This window comes from Stegodyphus dumicola, chromosome 8, assembly GCF_044657685.1.
Source record: "Stegodyphus dumicola isolate Sdum_Otavi_A_Nest chromosome 8, ASM4465768v1".
NCBI classification, from domain to species: Eukaryota; Metazoa; Arthropoda; class Arachnida; order Araneae; family Eresidae; genus Stegodyphus; species Stegodyphus dumicola.
In genome coordinates this window covers 87,452,115-87,471,812 of record NC_140775.1, presented here as the reverse complement: position 1 = coordinate 87,471,812, position 19,698 = coordinate 87,452,115, and the positions used below count along the sequence as shown (strand labels likewise).

The following is a 19,698-nucleotide window of genomic DNA, read 5'->3' as shown; positions in this document are numbered from 1 at the left end:
TAGTGGTATTTTATCCCCTTCTTCTTGAACAGCTTTCCAAAGTCTAAGGAGATCTCTAGGTCGGCATTTGGCCTTGCGTCTTTGAGAAGTCAAAAGCACCAAACTTCATGGGTCATAAAACAGGACATTTGGTATGTTCAGTAATGATTAAGAGTTGCCGACAGGAGGCGCTGCTAGCGCGTCATATTCTCGACTTACGTAATTTGAATTGAGTATTCTTTTGTTTTTTCTACTTGCTGTAACAGATCTTACAGCTTTGTGATTGAGAATTTGAAATGTTTTGGAGCCAGATCGCTCCTCTACAGCAACAAAATTATTAATAAATACATAATAAAGTAAATATCTTTGTGATGATAATGTTTGTTATTAAATACAAAGTCAACCAGCTCCTGAGTAATATTTAGAATCTACTTGTAAGGACGAAGCTCTGAGAGTAATACAATCAATTTCTATTTCGGATACAAATTTCGATATAGCTTGGAAACTTTTAGAAGATAGGTATTCGAATAAACGTGAGCTTTTAAATGCTATAATAAAAAGTTTTTGAATCAGCCGAGTATTAGCGAGGCATCTACTTCTATTCTAAATTTAATTGATATAACGAACGAGTGTATTCGATCTTTAAATACTTTAAATTACAAAGTAGAAAACTTATCGGAAATCATGATAGTATATTTAGTAGTGGATAAGTTTGATGAATCAACTCGATACTGGTGGGAAAAGGAATTATAAAACTCGGAAGAATTCGGTACGATTGAACAATTACTTTCATTTTTACAAAGCCAAGTGAGAACGCTTTAAAATAGTAAAATAAAGGAGGTAAAAAAGAGTAATAATTCTCCACATAAACTTACGAGTATGATATCCACTTCTAATACGAAAATCATAATTTTGAAGTGCATAAAGCGCCGTGGTGGAGAATTCCGTTCATTATATAAGTGTGCGGAATTTATAAATCTTTCTGTCAAGGACAGGTGTGAATTCGTGAAAAGAAATAAGCTTTGTTTTAATTGTTTGAAAAACCATTCCGTTCGAACGTGTTTGTCTAATTATCGATGTCAAAAATGCTCACGAAAGCATTCAACGCTGTTACATTTCGAAAATGAAAAACAAAATAAATCCGAAAGTGCTCATATTTCAAAGCCGGAAGTAGGGGGATGGAGAAGACGACAGTCAGTCTTAATCCGAATGCAGAAAAATTTTTTATGACTCTTCTTCTACCAATAAAGAAAGTATTTTCGCCGGTACAGCTGTAAATAGAATGCGTCAGACCAAAAATATTTTACTTTCTACTGCGAATATTTTAATCAGAGATTGTTATGGTGAATTAAAATCAGTTCGCGCTTTATATGATGTAGATTCGATGACGTCATTCTTAACGATTGAATGTGCTAATTCGTTAGGGATTAAAAGAGAAAAAATACACTAAAATACTAAAATTTTAAATAAACGTCAAAGCTTTATGCTTATAATATACAATACAATGCAATTTCTGGGAATTTATATTTTCAGTATATGTAATGTAGATGTGTAGAATTTATCTGACACTAGCACAAGAAAATAGAAATGCAAATATCTCGGGTTGGTATCTTGGGTGATCAATTTCTTTAGTCTTACGAGGTCCACACATCTTACAAATATTCTTATTTGACATCTGAAACTGAACCGCCATCCTTGTCAACATTCCTGGGAATCTATGTCGCACAGTCGAAATATTAAAAATGTTCTGTGATAAAAATATTTTAACTTTCGCTTTGATTTTCCAATTAATATTTGTTTTTTTTTTAGTTGTATTTCTTGGGAATATAGTATTTTCTTTTAATCCTTCATTTTCATTATAGCTCATGGTTGATTTCTAAAACCCACAAGAAGTGTCAAGAGATGTCTGAAATCATTTCCTGTTTCCTTATCTTAAACGGATAAGAAACTGTCTAAATAGAATGTATCTGAAATGAAGCTTACATTGTTCTGTTTCCGATATTTAGATACCGATTAAATTTTAATGTGTATTTTTAAGGAGTTTTTATTACTGTGAATCTTTAACGTGAATTTTGTGTTTTCAGATATCAAACTAAGACGAATTCTTTAATTTTGCTAGGCAATAAATCACAACATCAAATGTTTTACTTCTAATAGTCAATTATAATAATCATTTAAGTTCAGTTAGAGGTAACCATTAAATAAAATTAACATATTTTCTTTTATATTATTCTATCACTTTCAGTATTCTGTATATTACTACAGTCCAGTGGGTAGTATAAAATAAAAATAGAAGGAAAAACCGAATTGTATCCGAATTACAGTGCAGCAGAGATTAACACAACAAACTAAATTATTACGATATTAAATCTAGTCTAATTCTAAATACACTATGCATGTTCAATTTAGGTTTCTGAAACAAAAGTTTATTGTGTCATTCAGGGAAACTTAAAATACATTTTTTAACAGGAAACACAATTAAAAATACACCTAAGGTAGGTTTAGGGTAAAACTTCCTTTTCTAACTATTCCAAATAAGACTTAGTTTACTCATAATTTAGCTGTATCATTTTAAATTTAAAAAGAGGATATTTAAACTTTCGTTTTATTTTTATAGGCAGCATTAACAATGCACTAAACTAGTATTTGTTTCTCTTAAAATTAACATATTGATTGAAAAAATAATTTAGTGGAAATAGTTTAGTAGGATGTTTTCTGAAAGGCTTTATATCGTATGTTTAAAAATCAGCATCCATCAGATGAATAATTTGTAAAACGGAAATAATTCTACGAGAACTGCTTCAGAGAAAGGTTTTTGGAAAGTAATGTCCAAAATAAAAGTTAAATATCTAAGAAACAATGCCTTAAAAATTATATTCAACCACAATGAAGGCATAAATTTTAATGAAAGTACAAAATATGAGTGTTCATTTTGAGATGTTTGTCATTTATAATACTCTGAAATAATACGGAGTTATCTCATTTTTATACAGTCTAACTTAAATGCCGAGTTGTATACATTTTTGTGATTGTATCTCTTAAAATCTCAGTACATTCAGGATTTTAGATACTTTCGAGGTTTCAATATTGTGACAGAGAGGGAAAAAAGAATTAAATAATAGTATAGTGATAATAAAGGAGGTTAATTCTTGTAATGTTTATAATTATTTAACTATGTAGATGTTTGTGAGTTTGAAATGTTTTTGTCATGAATTTCTTTCTTTAGGAAAATACATTTTATGTATATTGAATTGGAAGTAAGGAAGTAAGAAAGCATCTAATATCTTTTACTGTAACAGTTCAGTTCCAATTTTTGCACTCTGTACTAGTAATGTAAATGCGTATTAATAGTGATTTGAATCAGGTGAAGGAATTAAAGATGCTAAAGGGAGAAAATGTCGTGGAATCGTTTGTGAAAGTTTCGATCAGAAAAATAATCAAATACAGGTATACATTTCAAGAAAATCATATAACGTTCGGTGTTGAATACGGACATAAATAAAATTAGATTTCAAGGGAAAGGAAATAAGAACTAAAATTATATGGAATATAAGGACCGAAACGTAATATAAATTAGAAGACAAAGTTTAATATTAAAAACATGGAATAGCATAAGTATTAAAAGAGGATTAGCAAATTTAGGAAGTAATGGATAAATACATAAGGAAAACTAAATGGATTTTGAATAATGAGACATGTGTAAATCTGATGTTCCCAAAATAAATCATTTAAAACAAAGAGCAAAAATTATGATGGGAAGAAATATTATTAAAGTTCAGAAGTTAAAAATCAATTATGATAATAATATTATGTCTTTAAGTCATCAATTACACATAATGTCCAAAAATAAGTACTTTGGATTCTTAAAAATATTATTTTCTGAAAGGGTTATTATTAAAAATATTATTGTTTTAAATAAAGTTTTAATTTCTGAATGTATACTAAGGAAGTCATTGGTATGAACTCGTTTTCACTCACAGTTAAAAATTTTGCTTTAAGAAAATAGTTTTATGAATTCCTTTTATCTCATAAAGATTGCTGAAGTACCAAGCATATTCTAAAGAAAATAATTAGAAACAGGTTTTCTGCTTTCTGATATATCAACAATTTCCCCCATATTCACTGACAGATAAGGCTCCCTTACTTTCAAATAAATCTTTCCCCCAACGCTGACCATTCCTTCTCGGGAGCTCCCTTTCAGTTTGGCTTCCTGAGCTCCCGACCTAGAACTCTCATTTTCACTACTTAAGTACAATTCTATCTTCGTCGGGCTGATCGACTGCATGCCAGTTCTGCGTATGCCAGGTGCCCGAACACGGCAATATGCTATTTTCGGGTTTTATATGTCTGAAACGACTGGGCGAATGTGCCTTTGTTTACAACAAAGTTAAGCCAAAGTTTTGCCTTATTTTCTGAAAAAAAAAGCAAAATTTCGGTAGGTTATCCTAGAAGGAACTTTCGCCCAATTCTGATTCTACACTTACAAAATTTCTTCATATCATGAACTGAATTTCTATGAAACATATCAGATCTACAATTATTTACCTTCTTTTACTATGGACATAAATTCCAATTTTGTCCTTCAAAAGGATTTAGTAATCCGATATCTATGATTTTTATGTTTATTGTTGCCTTGGAAGTGTATTGAAGAAATGTTTAATCCCATCGAATCTTTTTGCAGTGTATCTTCTCCTGAAGGAGACGGACCTTCATCTAATTAATAAAATTTCGTTGAAAAGTTATGCCAAATTAATTTTGCTGTTTCGCTTCATTTAAAATTTTGCATTTCCGTGTTTCTCTTCAATTTTAATAATATGTATTGCGATTCAATTATTTGTATTTTTCCAAATCGTGAATACGGGGTATATTTTAATAAAGGTTTGATAAAGATTTAATAAAGGTTAATGCATTTGATATTTGACGGGAGACATGGATACCATGATTTGACAAACAGGCTAGGTGCTATTGTCTGGCGTCTTGGCAAGATATAACATTGTAAGATAATGTAGGTGTTGTAGTGCAGGATATAATTACAAAATTGACATAATTATTACATCATTTCAGGTAAGCGATAAATGGAGGAAAGATATTGAACAAGTATTGTCATTTATGTTGAATGCAATCGTGGCTAAAATACACGAAACTTACATGAGAGAAACTAGTCGTTGCATAAGCATCCATTTTATATTGAACATGCGTTTACTAATAATATTAAATGATACATTTTATGCCAACATTGAAGAGTATTTTATTGATGTACATTTTCGAAACATTTGTGAAAGAGAAAACACATTTTAAAATTTTGGTTAACATTATGCTGAATAATAATTGCCACAGATTTTAACACTTTTCCTTTATCTCTGTTAAGAAGTTTCATTGAATCGAAAGAGGCATATTCAGATGTCTTCTCTCAAACTTTCCTAAATCCTGGGAAAAAAATCAAGTAATTAATACAAATAAACTAAAGTACGAATAATTGTAATAATGAAGTGACCAAGTCGTATGTTGGAATTCGCGTAAATGTGGAATGAAAAGTGAAATTTCAGGGAAGTAGACATAGATTTTGAAATCCTTAGCTTGATAATTTATGACTTTTATTGTTTATACACCAAACGACCACTGGAGTATGAAATGAAGATCACAGGCAAAATTTGAGCTTGTTTAAACAGATTTACCAAAAGCAATTATTTTTAACATAATTCTGTGTAAGATTTATTAACTTCAGAAAAACGTTTCCGTTGGATGTGGTTTCGTATTCCTGTGTGCATGAAAAATCTCATATTTGGAAATAATTTGCGTTTGTAAAATTCAAGTATAAAAAAAATTGCGTATTAATTAAATGTAAAATATGTATATTAGTTAAATAATTTTTCAATTTTGCTTTCTTTTATGTTCAGTGTTACTGATAATAAAAATATGATATGATATTTAACAAAATGTTAATAATATTTTTATTTGTTAATGTTTAACAATAGCTTCAGATGTTTAATTCGTAAAGAGTATCTATGCGTTTTTAGCAAGCCTCATTCTTCTTCTCTAATAAGTACAAATATTTTTCTCACGTAAAATGAAAGCTGCTTTGCGTTCTTTTATTTTCCACATGATATTGCTATAAATTTTACTTCCTAATTAATACCTTAATAAAAAATTCCTTACTACACTTAACATTGTGGTCACAATCTCCATTATTCAAATTCGAACTTTTAAAGACAGAAACAAAATGGGGGACCAATTACAAATTTTTGGGAAATCAGGTAAGATCGAGAAATGTATACATCAATTGCCAGGAGAATGGCAAGTTAAATAAATATCTAATTTGAACTTCGGACCTTGAAAACACATGGACGTACTAACATACACTAATTAAAATATATACTAATTCCCTGTATTAATCCACGGCTTTCCTGAAGTTCCCTTTCGCCGATGTGTTTACGGTAGTTTGGCTGTATGGCTTTAAAAAATAACGTCTGTTTCGCCCGATGTTGTATACAACCGAGTTGAGAAAATGAGGCTTAATCGTCGATCCTAATTTTTATTACTCGAAGTTTGCAGCAAATGCTTGGTGATTATGTATTGCAGAAGTTCTGCTTCTCCCGAAGGAGAGAAATGATGTCAGATATAAAACTTATTTTTGTCGACATGTTTCTAAATTACACTTTTCTAACACTCTTCGTGGAATGAGACACGGATTTTCGTCTTAGTGGTTACAAATCTGCTCTATTTTGTTCGTATAGTTTAAGAACAACCTGTATTTTTCATTCTTCGAATATTTCAAACAATATTAAAAGTAAATTATACCAAAGCGTTTAACTTTTTACCAGCTGTTTCACTTCATTAGATAATATTAAAAAATTTTTACATTTTAATAGATTACAAAATTATCTAAATAGATAGAAATATTACGCAATTACCTAAGATATACCAGAATTTATCTTCCATCGGCAAACGAATACCTGGGCTGTGGATCAGGGTCTGGCATACCATGGATGATAGTCAAAGTTGCCATCGCCAAAGCCACAACGAAAACTAGACTGCGTTTCAGAAACTCCATTCTCTAGATTCAAAAAATTTTTTCTGTATGAATATCTTACTATGAATCTGTCCTTTTATATTACAACTTAGCCTAAAAAAATGTGCAGTGTCATAAAAGTTAAGGACGAGACTAAAAAAATGTGCAATGTCATAAAAATTAAGGACACAATAAGATGATTCATAGTTAAAGGCGAAGTGACTTTTAAAATATTATGTCTGTTATGAACAACTGCAACTCTTATAATAAATTTATTTAAAAAAAAGAAATGTATTTATATCCCAACCGGTGGTATTTTGTTTACTTCGGTGATTCAACACAGATTCTTTAACGAACATCCCGAATACAACATTTTTCGTAGGAGGGCAAAATGCAAAGTCATCGGAGATGAAAATAAATGCCTTCTTTGTTTTGCTTTGTGCAAATTTTCTTTGTTTAAAGTGTTTTTAGTCTTTCGAATATTACGGGTTTCTCCCTGAAATTTCCTCAAAATATTTGGATTAAGTTACGGTTTTTTTTTTATTAGAATTCGGAAATGACCCTCGAACTTTGCGCATTGACTCCTTTACCTTGCAATATGAATCTCACCCGAAATCTGACAGGTCATGACAATTTCTGTGTAGGAAACTGGAAAGCAATCAATCTTTCAAGAATTTACGTTCATAGCCTTTGGATGGTTCAAAACTAGATCATGAAAACTATATAGTATCGGTAGTGGTATTTTATCCCCTGCTTCTTGAACAGCTTTCCAAAGTCTAAGGAGATCTCTAGGTCGGCATTTGGCCTTGCGTCTTTGAGAAGTCAAAAGCACCAAACTTCATGGGTCATAAAACAGGACATTTGGTATGTTCAGTAATGATTAAGAGTTGCCGACAGGAGGCGCTGCTAGCGCGTCATATTCTCGACTTACGTAATTTGAATTGAGTGTTCTTTTGTTTTTTCTACTTGCTGTAACAGATCTTACAGCTTTGTGATTGAGAATTTGAAATGTTTTGGAGCCAGATCGCTCCTCTACAGCAACAAAATTATTAATAAATACATAATAAAGTAAATATCTTTGTGATGATAATGTTTGTTATTAAATACAAAGTCAACCAGCTCCTGAGTAATATTTAGAATCTACTTGTAAGGACGAAGCTCTGAGAGTAATACAATCAATTTCTATTTCGGATACAAATTTCGATATAGCTTGGAAACTTTTAGAAGATAGGTATTCGAATAAACGTGAGCTTTTAAATGCTATAATAAAAAGTTTTTGAATCAGCCGAGTATTAGCGAGGCATCTACTTCTATTCTAAATTTAATTGATATAACGAACGAGTGTATTCGATCTTTAAATACTTTAAATTACAAAGTAGAAAACTTATCGGAAATCATGATAGTATATTTAGTAGTGGATAAGTTTGATAAATCAACTCGATACTGGTGGGAAAAGGAATTATAAAACTCGGAAGAATTCGGTACGATTGAACAATTACTTTCATTTTTACAAAGCCAAGCGAGAACGCTTTAAAATAGTAAAATAAAGGAGGTAAAAAAGAGTAATAATTCTCCACATAAACTTACGAGTATGATATCCACTTCTAATACGAAAATCATAATTTTGAAGTGCATAAAGCGCCGTGGTGGAGAATTCCGTTCATTATATAAGTGTGCGGAATTTATAAATCTTTCTGTCAAGGACAGGTGTGAATTCGTGAAAAGAAATAAGCTTTGTTTTAATTGTTTGAAAAACCATTCCGTTCGAACGTGTTTGTCTAATTATCGATGTCAAAAATGCTCACGAAAGCATTCAACGCTGTTACATTTCGAAAATGAAAAACAAAATAAATCCGAAAGTGCTCATATTTCAAAGCCGGAAGTAGGGGGATGGAGAAGACGACAGTCAGTCTTAATCCGAATGCAGAAAAATTTTTTATGACTCTTCTTCTACCAATAAAGAAAGTATTTTCGCCGGTACAGCTGTAAATAGAATGCGTCAGACCAAAAATATTTTACTTTCTACTGCGAATATTTTAATCAGAGATTGTTATGGTGAATTAAAATCAGTTCGCGCTTTATATGATGTAGATTCGATGACGTCATTCTTAACGATTGAATGTGCTAATTCGTTAGGGATTAAAAGAGAAAAAATACACTAAAATACTAAAATTTTAAATAAACGTCAAAGCTTTATGCTTATAATATACAATACAATGCAATTTCTGGGAATTTATATTTTCAGTATATGTAATGTAGATGTGTAGAATTTATCTGACACTAGCACAAGAAAATAGAAATGCAAATATCTCGGGTTGGTATCTTGGGTGATCAATTTTTTTAGTCTTACGAGGTCCACACATCTTACAAATATTCTTATTTGACATCTGAAACTGAACCGCCATCCTTGTCAACATTACTGGGAATCTATGTCGCACAGTCGAAATATTAAAAATGTTCTGTGATAAAAATATTTTAACTTTCGCTTTGATTTTCCAATTAATATTTGTTTTTTTTAGTTGTATTTCTTGGGAATATAGTATTTTCTTTTAATCCTTCATTTTCATTATAGCTCATGGTTGATTTCTAAAACCCACAAGAAGTGTCAAGAGATGTCTGAAATCATTTCCTGTTTCCTTATCTTAAACGGATAAGAAACTGTCTAAATAGAATGTATCTGAAATGAAGCTTACATTGTTCTGTTTCCGATATTTAGATACCGATTAATTTTAATGTGTATTTTTGATGGAGTTTTTATTAATGTGAATCTTTAACGTGAATTTTGTGTTTTTCAGATATCAAACTAAGACGAATTCTTTAATTTTGCTAGGCAATAAATCACAACATCAAATGTTTTACTTCTAATAGTCAATTATAATAATCATTTAAGTTCAGTTAGAGGTAACCATTAAATAAAATTAACATATTTTCTTTTATATTATTCTATCACTTTCAGTATTCTGTATATTACTACAGTCCAGTGGGTAGTATAAAATAAAAATAGAAGGAAAAACCGAATTGTATCCGAATTACAGTGCAGCAGAGATTAACACAACAAACTAAATTATTACGATATTAAATCTAGTCTAATTCTAAATACACTATGCATGTTCAATTTAGGTTTCTGAAACAAAAGTTTATTGTGTCATTCAGGGAAACTTAAAATACATTTTTTAACAGGAAACACAATTAAAAATACACCTAAGGTAGGTTTAGGGTAAAACTTCCTTTTCTAACTATTCCAAATAAGACTTAGTTTACTCATAATTTAGCTGTATCATTTTAAATTTAAAAAGAGGATATTTAAACTTTCGTTTTATTTTTATAGGCAGCATTAACAATGCACTAAACTAGTATTTGTTTCTCTTAAAATTAACATATTGATTGAAAAAATAATTTAGTGGAAATAAATTAGTAGGATGTTTTCTGAAAGGCTTTATATCGTATGTTTAAAAATCAGCATCCATCAGATGAATAATTTGTAAAACGGAAATAATTCTACGAGAACTGCTTCAGAGAAAGGTTTTTGGAAAGTAATGTCCAAAATAAAAGTTAAATATCTAAGAAACAATGCCTTAAAAATTATATTCAACCACAATGAAGGCATAAATTTTAATGAAAGTACAAAATATGAGTGTTCATTTTGAGATGTTTGTCATTTATAATACTCTGAAATAATACGGAGTTATCTCATTTTTATACAGTCTAACTTAAATGCCGAGTTGTATACATTTTTGTGATTGTATCTCTTAAAATCTCAGTACATTCAGGATTTTAGATACTTTCGAGGTTTCAATATTGTGACAGAGAGGGAAAAAAGAATTAAATAATAGTATAGTGATAATAAAGGAGGTTAATTCTTGTAATGTTTATAATTTTTTAACTATGTAGATGTTTGTGAGTTTGAAATGTTTTTGTCATGAATTTCTTTCTTTAGGAAAATACATTTTATGTATATTGAATTGGAAGTAAGGAAGTAAGAAAGCATCTAATATCTTTTACTGTAACAGTTCAGTTCCAATTTTTGCACTCTGTACTAGTAATGTAAATGCGTATTAATAGTGATTTGAATCAGGTGACTTAAAGGAATTAAAGATGCTAAAGGGAGAAAATGTCGTGGAATCGTTTGTGAAAGTTTCGATCAGAAAAATAATCAAATACAGGTATACATTTCAAGAAAATCATATAACGTTCGGTGTTGAATACGGACATAAATAAAATTAGATTTCAAGGGAAAGGAAATAAGAACTAAAATTATATGGAATATAAGGACCGAAACGTAATATAAATTAGAAGACAAAGTTTAATATTAAAAACATGGAATAGCATAAGTATTAAAAGAGGATTAGCAAATTTAGGAAGTAATGGATAAATACATAAGGAAAACTAAATGGATTTTGAATAATGAGACATGTGTAAAACTGATGTTCCCAAAATAAATCATTTAAAACAAAGAGCAAAAATTATGATGGGAAGAAATATTATTAAAGTTCAGAAGTTAAAAATCAATTATGATAATAATATTATGTCTTTAAGTCATCAATTACACATAATGTCCAAAAATAAGTACTTTGGATTCTTAAAAATATTATTTTCTGAAAGGGTTATTATTAAAAATATTATTGTTTTAAATAAAGTTTTAATTTCTGAATGTATACTAAGGAAGTCATTGGTATGAACTCGTTTTCACTCACAGTTAAAAATTTTGCTTTAAGAAAATAGTTTTATGAATTCCTTTTATCTCATAAAGATTGCTGAAGTACCAAGCATATTCTAAAGAAAATAATTAGAAACAGGTTTTCTGCTTTCTGATATATCAACAATTTCCCCCATATTCACTGACAGATAAGGCTCCCTTACTTTCAAATAAATCTTTCCCCCAACGCTGACCATTCCTTCTCGGGAGCTCCCTTTCAGTTTGGCTTCCTGAGCTGCCGACCTAGAACTCTCATTTTCACTACTTAAGTACAATTCTATTTTCGTCGGGCTGATCGACTGCATGCCAGTTCTGCGTATGCCAGGTGCCCGAACACGGCAATATGCTATTTTCGGGTTTTATATGTCTGAAACGACTGGGTGAATGTGCCTTTGTTTACAACAAAGTTAAGCCAAAGTTTTCCCTTATTTTCTGAAAAAAAAAGCAAAATTTCGGTAGGTTATCCTAGAAGGAACTTTCGCCCAATTCTGATTCTACACATACAAAATTTCTTCATATCATGAACTGAATTTCTATGAAACATATCAGATCTACAATTATTTACCTTCTTTTACTATGGACATAAATTTCAATTTTGTCCTTCAAAAGGCTTTAGTAATCCGATATCTATGATTTTTATGTTTATTGTTGCCTTGGAAGTGTATTGAAGAAATGTTTAATCCCATCGAATCTTTTTGCAGTGTATCTTCTCCTGAAGGAGACGGACCTTCATCTAATTAATAAAATTTCGTTGAAAAGTTATGCCAAATTAATTTTGCTGTTTCGCTTCATTTAAAATTTTGCATTTCCGTGTTTCTCTTCAATTTTAATAATATGTATTGCGATTCAATTATTTGTATTTTTCCAAATCGTGAATACGGGGTATATTTTAATAAAGGTTTGATAAAGATTTAATAAAGGTTAATGCATTTGATATTTGACGGGAGACATGGATACCATGATTTGACAAACAGGCTAGGTGCTATTGTCTGGCGTCTTGGCAAGATATAACATTGTAAGATAATGTAGGTGTTGTAGTGCAGGATATAATTACAAAATTGACATAATTATTACATCATTTCTGGTAAGCGATAAATGGAGGAAAGATATTGAACAAGTATTGTCATTTATGTTGAATGCAATCGTGGCTAAAATACACGAAACTTACATGAGAGAAAGTAGTCGTTGCATAAGCATCCATTTTATATTGAACATGCGTTTACTAATAATATTAAATGATACATTTTATGCCAACATTGAAGAGTATTTTATTGATGTACATTTTCGAAACATTTGTGAAAGAGAAAACACATTTTAAAATTTTGGTTAACATTATGCTGAATAATAATTGCCACAGATTTTAACACTTTTCCTTTATCTCTGTTAAGAAGTTTCATTGAATCGAAAGAGGCATATTCAGATGTCTTCTCTCAAACTTTCCTAAATCCTGGAAAAAAAATCAAGTAATTAATACAAATAAACTAAAGTACGAATAATTGTAATAATGAAGTGACCAAGTCGTATGTTGGAATTCGCGTAAATGTGGAATGAAAAGTGAAATTTCAGGGAAGTAGACATAGATTTTGAAATCCTTAGCTTGATAATTTATGACTTTTATTGTTTATACACCAAACGACCACTGGAGTATGAAATGAAGATCACAGGCAAAATTTGAGCTTGTTTAAACAGATTTACCAAAAGCAATTATTTTTAACATAATTCTGTGTAAGATTTATTAACTTCAGAAAAACGTTTCCGTTGGATGTGGTTTCGTATTCCTGTGTGCATGAAAAATCTCATATTTGGAAATAATTTGCGTTTGTAAAATTCAAGTATAAAAAAAAATTGCGTATTAATTAAATGTAAAATATGTATATTAGTTAAATAATTTTTCAATTTTGCTTTCTTTTATGTTCAGTGTTACTGATAATAAAAATATGATATGATATTTAACAAAATATTAATAATATTTTTATTTGTTAATGTTTAACAATAGCTTCAGATGTTTAATTCGTAAAGAGTATCTATGCGTTTTTAGCAAGCCTCATTCTTCTTCTCTAATAAGTACAAATATTTTTCTCACGTAAAATGAAAGCTGCTTTGCGTTCTTTTATTTTCCACATGATATTGCTATAAATTTTACTTCCTAATTAATACCTTAATAAAAAATTCCTTACTACACTTAACATTGTGGTCACAATCTCCATTATTCAAATTCGAACTTTTAAAGACAGAAACAAAATGGGGGACCAATTACAAATTTTTGGGAAATCAGGTAAGATCGAGAAATGTATACATCAATTGCCAGGAGAATGGCAAGTTAAATAAATATCTAATTTAAACTTCGGACCTTGAAAACACATGGACGTACTAACATACACTAATTAAAATATATACTAATTCCCTGTATTAATCCACGGCTTTCCTGAAGTTCCCTTTCGCCGATGTGTTTACGGTAGTTTGGCTGTATGGCTTTAAAAAATAACGTCTGTTTCGCCCGATGTTGTATACAACCGAGTTGAGAAAATGAGGCTTAATCGTCGATCCTAATTTTTATTACTCGAAGTTTGCAGCAAATGCTTGGTGATTATGTATTGCAGAAGTTCTGCTTCTCCCGAAGGAGAGAAATGATGTCAGATATAAAACTTATTTTTGTCGACATGTTTCTAAATTACACTTTTCTAACACTCTTCGTGGAATGAGACACGGATTTTCGTCTTAGTGGTTACAAATCTGCTCTATTTTGTTCGTATAGTTTAAGAACAACCTGTATTTTTCATTCTTCGAATATTTCAAACAATATTAAAAGTAAATTATACCAAAGCGTTTAACTTTTTACCAGCTGTTTCACTTCATTAGATAATATTAAAAAATTTTTACATTTTAATAGATTACAAAATTATCTAAATAGATAGAAATATTACGCAATTACCTAAGATATACCAGAATTTATCTTCCATCGGCAAACGAATACCTGGGCTGTGGATCAGGGTCTGGCATAGCATGGATGATAGTCAAAGTTGCCATCGCCAAAGCCACAACGAAAACTAGACTGCGTTTCAGAAACTCCATTCTCTAGATTCAAAAAATTTTTTCTGTATGAATATCTTACTATGAATCTGTCCTTTTATATTACAACTTAGCCTAAAAAAATGTGCAGTGTCATAAAAGTTAAGGACGAGACTAAAAAAATGTGCAATGTCATAAAAATTAAGGACACAATAAGATGATTCATAGTTAAAGGCGAAGTGACTTTTAAAATATTATGTCTGTTATGAACAACTGCAACTCTTATAATAAATTTATTTAAAAAAAAGAAATGTATTTATATCCCAACCGGTGGTATTTTGTTTACTTCGGTGATTCAACACAGATTCTTTAACGAACATCCCGAATACAACATTTTTCGTAGGAGGGCAAAATGCAAAGTCATCGGAGATGAAAATAAATGCCTTCTTTGTTTTGCTTTGTGCAAATTTTCTTTGTTTAAAGTGTTTTTAGTCTTTCGAATATTACGGGTTTCTCCCTGAAATTTCCTCAAAATATTTGGATTAAGTTACGGTTTTTTTTTTATTAGAATTCGGAAATGACCCTCGAACTTTGCGCATTGACTCCTTTACCTTGCAATATGAATCTCACCCGAAATCTGACAGGTCATGACAATTTCTGTGTAGGAAACTGGAAAGCAATCAATCTTTCAAGAATTTACGTTCATAGCCTTTGGATGGTTCAAAACTAGATCATGAAAACTATATAGTATCGGTAGTGGTATTTTATCCCCTTCTTCTTGAACAGCTTTCCAAAGTCTAAGGAGATCTCTAGGTCGGCATTTGGCCTTGCGTCTTTGAGAAGTCAAAAGCACCAAACTTCATGGGTCATAAAACAGGACATTTGGTATGTTCAGTAATGATTAAGATTTGCCGACAGGAGGCGCTGCTAGCGCGTCATATTCTCGACTTACGTAATTTGAATTGAGTATTCTTTTGTTTTTTCTACTTGCTGTAACAGATCTTACAGCTTTGTGATTGAGAATTTGAAATGTTTTGGAGCCAGATCGCTCCTCTACAGCAACAAAATTATTAATAAATACATAATAAAGTAAATATCTTTGTGATGATAATGTTTGTTATTAAATACAAAGTCAACCAGCTCCTGAGTAATATTTAGAATCTACTTGTAAGGACGAAGCTCTGAGAGTAATACAATCAATTTCTATTTCGGATACAAATTTCGATATAGCTTGGAAACTTTTAGAAGATAGGTATTCGAATAAACGTGAGCTTTTAAATGCTATAATAAAAAGTTTTTGAATCAGCCGAGTATTAGCGAGGCATCTACTTCTATTCTAAATTTAATTGATATAACGAACGAGTGTATTCGATCTTTAAATACTTTAAATTACAAAGTAGAAAACTTATCGGAAATCATGATAGTATATTTAGTAGTGGATAAGTTTGATAAATCAACTCGATACTGGTGGGAAAAGGAATTATAAAACTCGGAAGAATTCGGTACGATTGAACAATTACTTTCATTTTTACAAAGCCAAGCGAGAACGCTTTAAAATAGTAAAATAAAGGAGGTAAAAAAGAGTAATAATTCTCCACATAAACTTACGAGTATGATATCCACTTCTAATACGAAAATCATAATTTTGAAGTGCATAAAGCGCCGTGGTGGAGAATTCCATTCATTATATAAGTGTGCGGAATTTATAAATCTTTCTGTCAAGGACAGGTGTGAATTCGTGAAAAGAAATAAGCTTTGTTTTAATTGTTTGAAAAACCATTCCGTTCGAACGTGTTTGTCTAATTATCGATGTCAAAAATGCTCACGAAAGCATTCAACGCTGTTACATTTCGAAAATGAAAAACAAAATAAATCCGAAAGTGCTCATATTTCAAAGCCGGAAGTAGGGGGATGGAGAAGACGACAGTCAGTCTTAATCCGAATGCAGAAAAATTTTTTATGACTCTTCTTCTACCAATAAAGAAAGTATTTTCGCCGGTACAGCTGTAAATAGAATGCGTCAGACCAAAAATATTTTACTTTCTACTGCGAATATTTTAATCAGAGATTGTTATGGTGAATTAAAATCAGTTCGCGCTTTATATGATGTAGATTCGATGACGTCATTCTTAACGATTGAATGTGCTAATTCGTTAGGGATTAAAAGAGAAAAAATACACTAAAATACTAAAATTTTAAATAAACGTCAAAGCTTTATGCTTATAATATACAATACAAAGTAATTTCTGGGAATTTATATTTTCAGTATATGTAATGTAGATGTGTGAGAATTTATCTGACACTAGCACAAGAAAATAGAAATGCAAATATCTCGGGTTGGTATCTTGGGTGATCAATTTCTTTAGTCTTACGAGGTCCACACATCTTACAAATATTCTTATTTGACATCTGAAACTGAACCGCCATCCTTGTCAACATTCCTGGGAATCTATGTCGCACAGTCGAAATATTAAAAATGTTCTGTGATAAAAATATTTTAACTTTCGCTTTGATTTTCCAATTAATATTTTTTTTTTTTTTAGTTGTATTTCTTGGGAATATAGTATTTTCTTTTAATCCTTCATTTTCATTATAGCTCATGGTTGATTTCTAAAACCCACAAGAAGTGTCAAGAGATGTCTGAAATCATTTCCTGTTTCCTTATCTTAAACGGATAGGAAACTGTCTAAATAGAATGTATCTGAAATGAAGCTTACATTGTTCTGTTTCCGATATTTAGATACCGATTAAATTTTAATGTGTATTTTTGATGGAGTTTTTATTACTGTGAATCTTTAACGTGAATTTTGTGTTTTCAGATATCAAACTAAGACGAATTCTTTAATTTTGCTAGGCAATAAATCACAACATCAAATGTTTTACTTCTAATAGTCAATTATAATAATCATTTAAGTTCAGTTAGAGGTAACCATTAAATAAAATTAACATATTTTCTTTTATATTATTCTATCACTTTCAGTATTCTGTATATTACTACAGTCCAGTGGGTAGTATAAAATAAAAATAGAAGGAAAAACCGAATTGTATCCGAATTACAGTGCAGCAGAGATTAACACAACAAACTAAATTATTACGATATTAAATCTAGTCTAATTCTAAATACACTATGCATGTTCAATTTAGGTTTCTGAAACAAAAGTTTATTGTGTCATTCAGGGAAACTTAAAATACATTTTTTAACAGGAAACACAATTAAAAATACACCTAAGGTAGGTTTAGGGTAAAACTTCCTTTTCTAACTATTCCAAATAAGACTTAGTTTACTCATAATTTAGCTGTATCATTTTAAATTTAAAAAGAGGATATTTAAACTTTCGTTTTATTTTTATAGGCAGCATTAACAATGCACTAAACTAGTATTTGTTTCTCTTAAAATTAACATATTGATTGAAAAAATAATTTAGTGGAAATAGTTTAGTAGGATGTTTTCTGAAAGGCTTTATATCGTATGTTTAAAAATCAGCATCCATCAGATGAATAATTTGTAAAACGGAAATAATTCTACGAGAACTGCTTCAGAGAAAGGTTTTTGGAAAGTAATGTCCAAAATAAAAGTTAAATATCTAAGAAACAATGCCTTAAAAATTATATTCAACCACAATGAAGGCATAAATTTTAATGAAAGTACAAAATATGAGTGTTCATTTTGAGATGTTTGTCATTTATAATACTCTGAAATAATACGGAGTTATCTCATTTTTATACAGTCTAACTTAAATGCCGAGTTGTATACATTTTTGTAATTGTATCTCTTAAAATCTCAGTACATTCAGGATTTTAGATACTTTCGAGGTTTCAATATTGTGACAGAGAGGGAAAAAAGACTTAAATAATAGTATAGTGATAATAAAGGAGGTTAATTCTTGTAATGTTTATATTTTTTTAACTATGTAGATGTTTGTGAGTTTGAAATGTTTTTGTCATGAATTTCTTTCTTTAGGAAAATACATTTTATGTATATTGAATTGGAAGTAAGGAAGTAAGAAAGCATCTAATATCTTTTACTGTAACAGTTCAGTTCCAATTTTTGCACTCTGTACTAGTAATGTAAATGCGTATTAATAGAGATTTGAATCAGGTGACTTAAAGGAATTAAAGATGCTAAAGGGAGAAAATGTCGTGGAATCGTTTGTGAAATTTTCGATCAGAAAAATAATCAAATACTGGTATACATTTCAAGAAAATCATATAACGTTCGGTGTGGAATACGAACATAAATAAAATTAGATTTCAAGGGAAAGGAAATAAGAACTAAAATTATATGGAATATAAGGACCGAAACGTAATATAAATTAGAAGACAAAGTTTAATATTAAAAACATGGAATAGGATAAGTATTAAAAGAGGATTAGCAAATTTAGGAAGTAATGGATAAATACATAAGGAAAACTAAATGGATTTTGAATAATGAGACATGTGTAAAACTGATGTTCCCAAAATAAATCATTTAAAAGAAAGAGCAAAAATTATGATGGGAAGAAATATTATTAAAGTTCAGAAGTTAAAAATCAATTATGATAATAATATTATGTCTTTAAGTCATCAATTACACATAATGTCCAAAAATAAGTACTTTGGATTCTTAAAAATATTGTACTCTGAAAGGGTTATTATTAAAAATATTATTGTTTTAAATAAAGTTTTAATTTCTGAATGTATACTAAGGAAGTCATTGGTATGAACTCGTTTTCACTCACAGTTAAAAATTTTGCTTTAAGAAAATAGTTTTATGAATTCCTTTTATCTCATAAAGATTGCTGAAGTACCAAGCATATTCTAAAGAAAATAATTAGAAACAGGTTTTCTGCTTTCTGATATATCAACAATTTCCCCCATATTCACTGACAGATAAGGCTCCCTTACTTTCAAATAAATCTTTCCCCCAACGCTGACCATTCCTTCTCGGGAGCTCCCTTTCAGTTTGGCTTCCTGAGCTCCCGACCTAGAACTCTCATTTTCACTACTTAAGTACAATTCTATTTTC

General features: G+C 30.1%; 2 long non-coding RNA genes across 2 annotated transcripts; both read right to left on the bottom strand.

The window, feature by feature from the left end:
* Window positions 1-5,202: 5,202 nt before the first annotated feature.
* LOC146995890 (uncharacterized) lies at window positions 5,203-7,070 on the bottom strand. The gene is made up of 2 exons (XR_015042859.1): window positions 6,891-7,070; window positions 5,203-5,406 (listed from the first exon to the last, which is right to left on the bottom strand). It is a non-coding gene; the product is annotated as an uncharacterized LOC146995890 (long non-coding RNA).
* A 5,857-nt stretch (window positions 7,071-12,927) lies between these two features.
* Window positions 12,928-14,873, bottom strand: LOC146995889 (uncharacterized). Its single transcript, XR_015042858.1, has 2 exons — window positions 14,617-14,873; window positions 12,928-13,131 (listed from the first exon to the last, which is right to left on the bottom strand). It is a non-coding gene; the product is annotated as an uncharacterized LOC146995889 (long non-coding RNA).
* Between the last annotated feature and the right edge of the window lie 4,825 nt (window positions 14,874-19,698).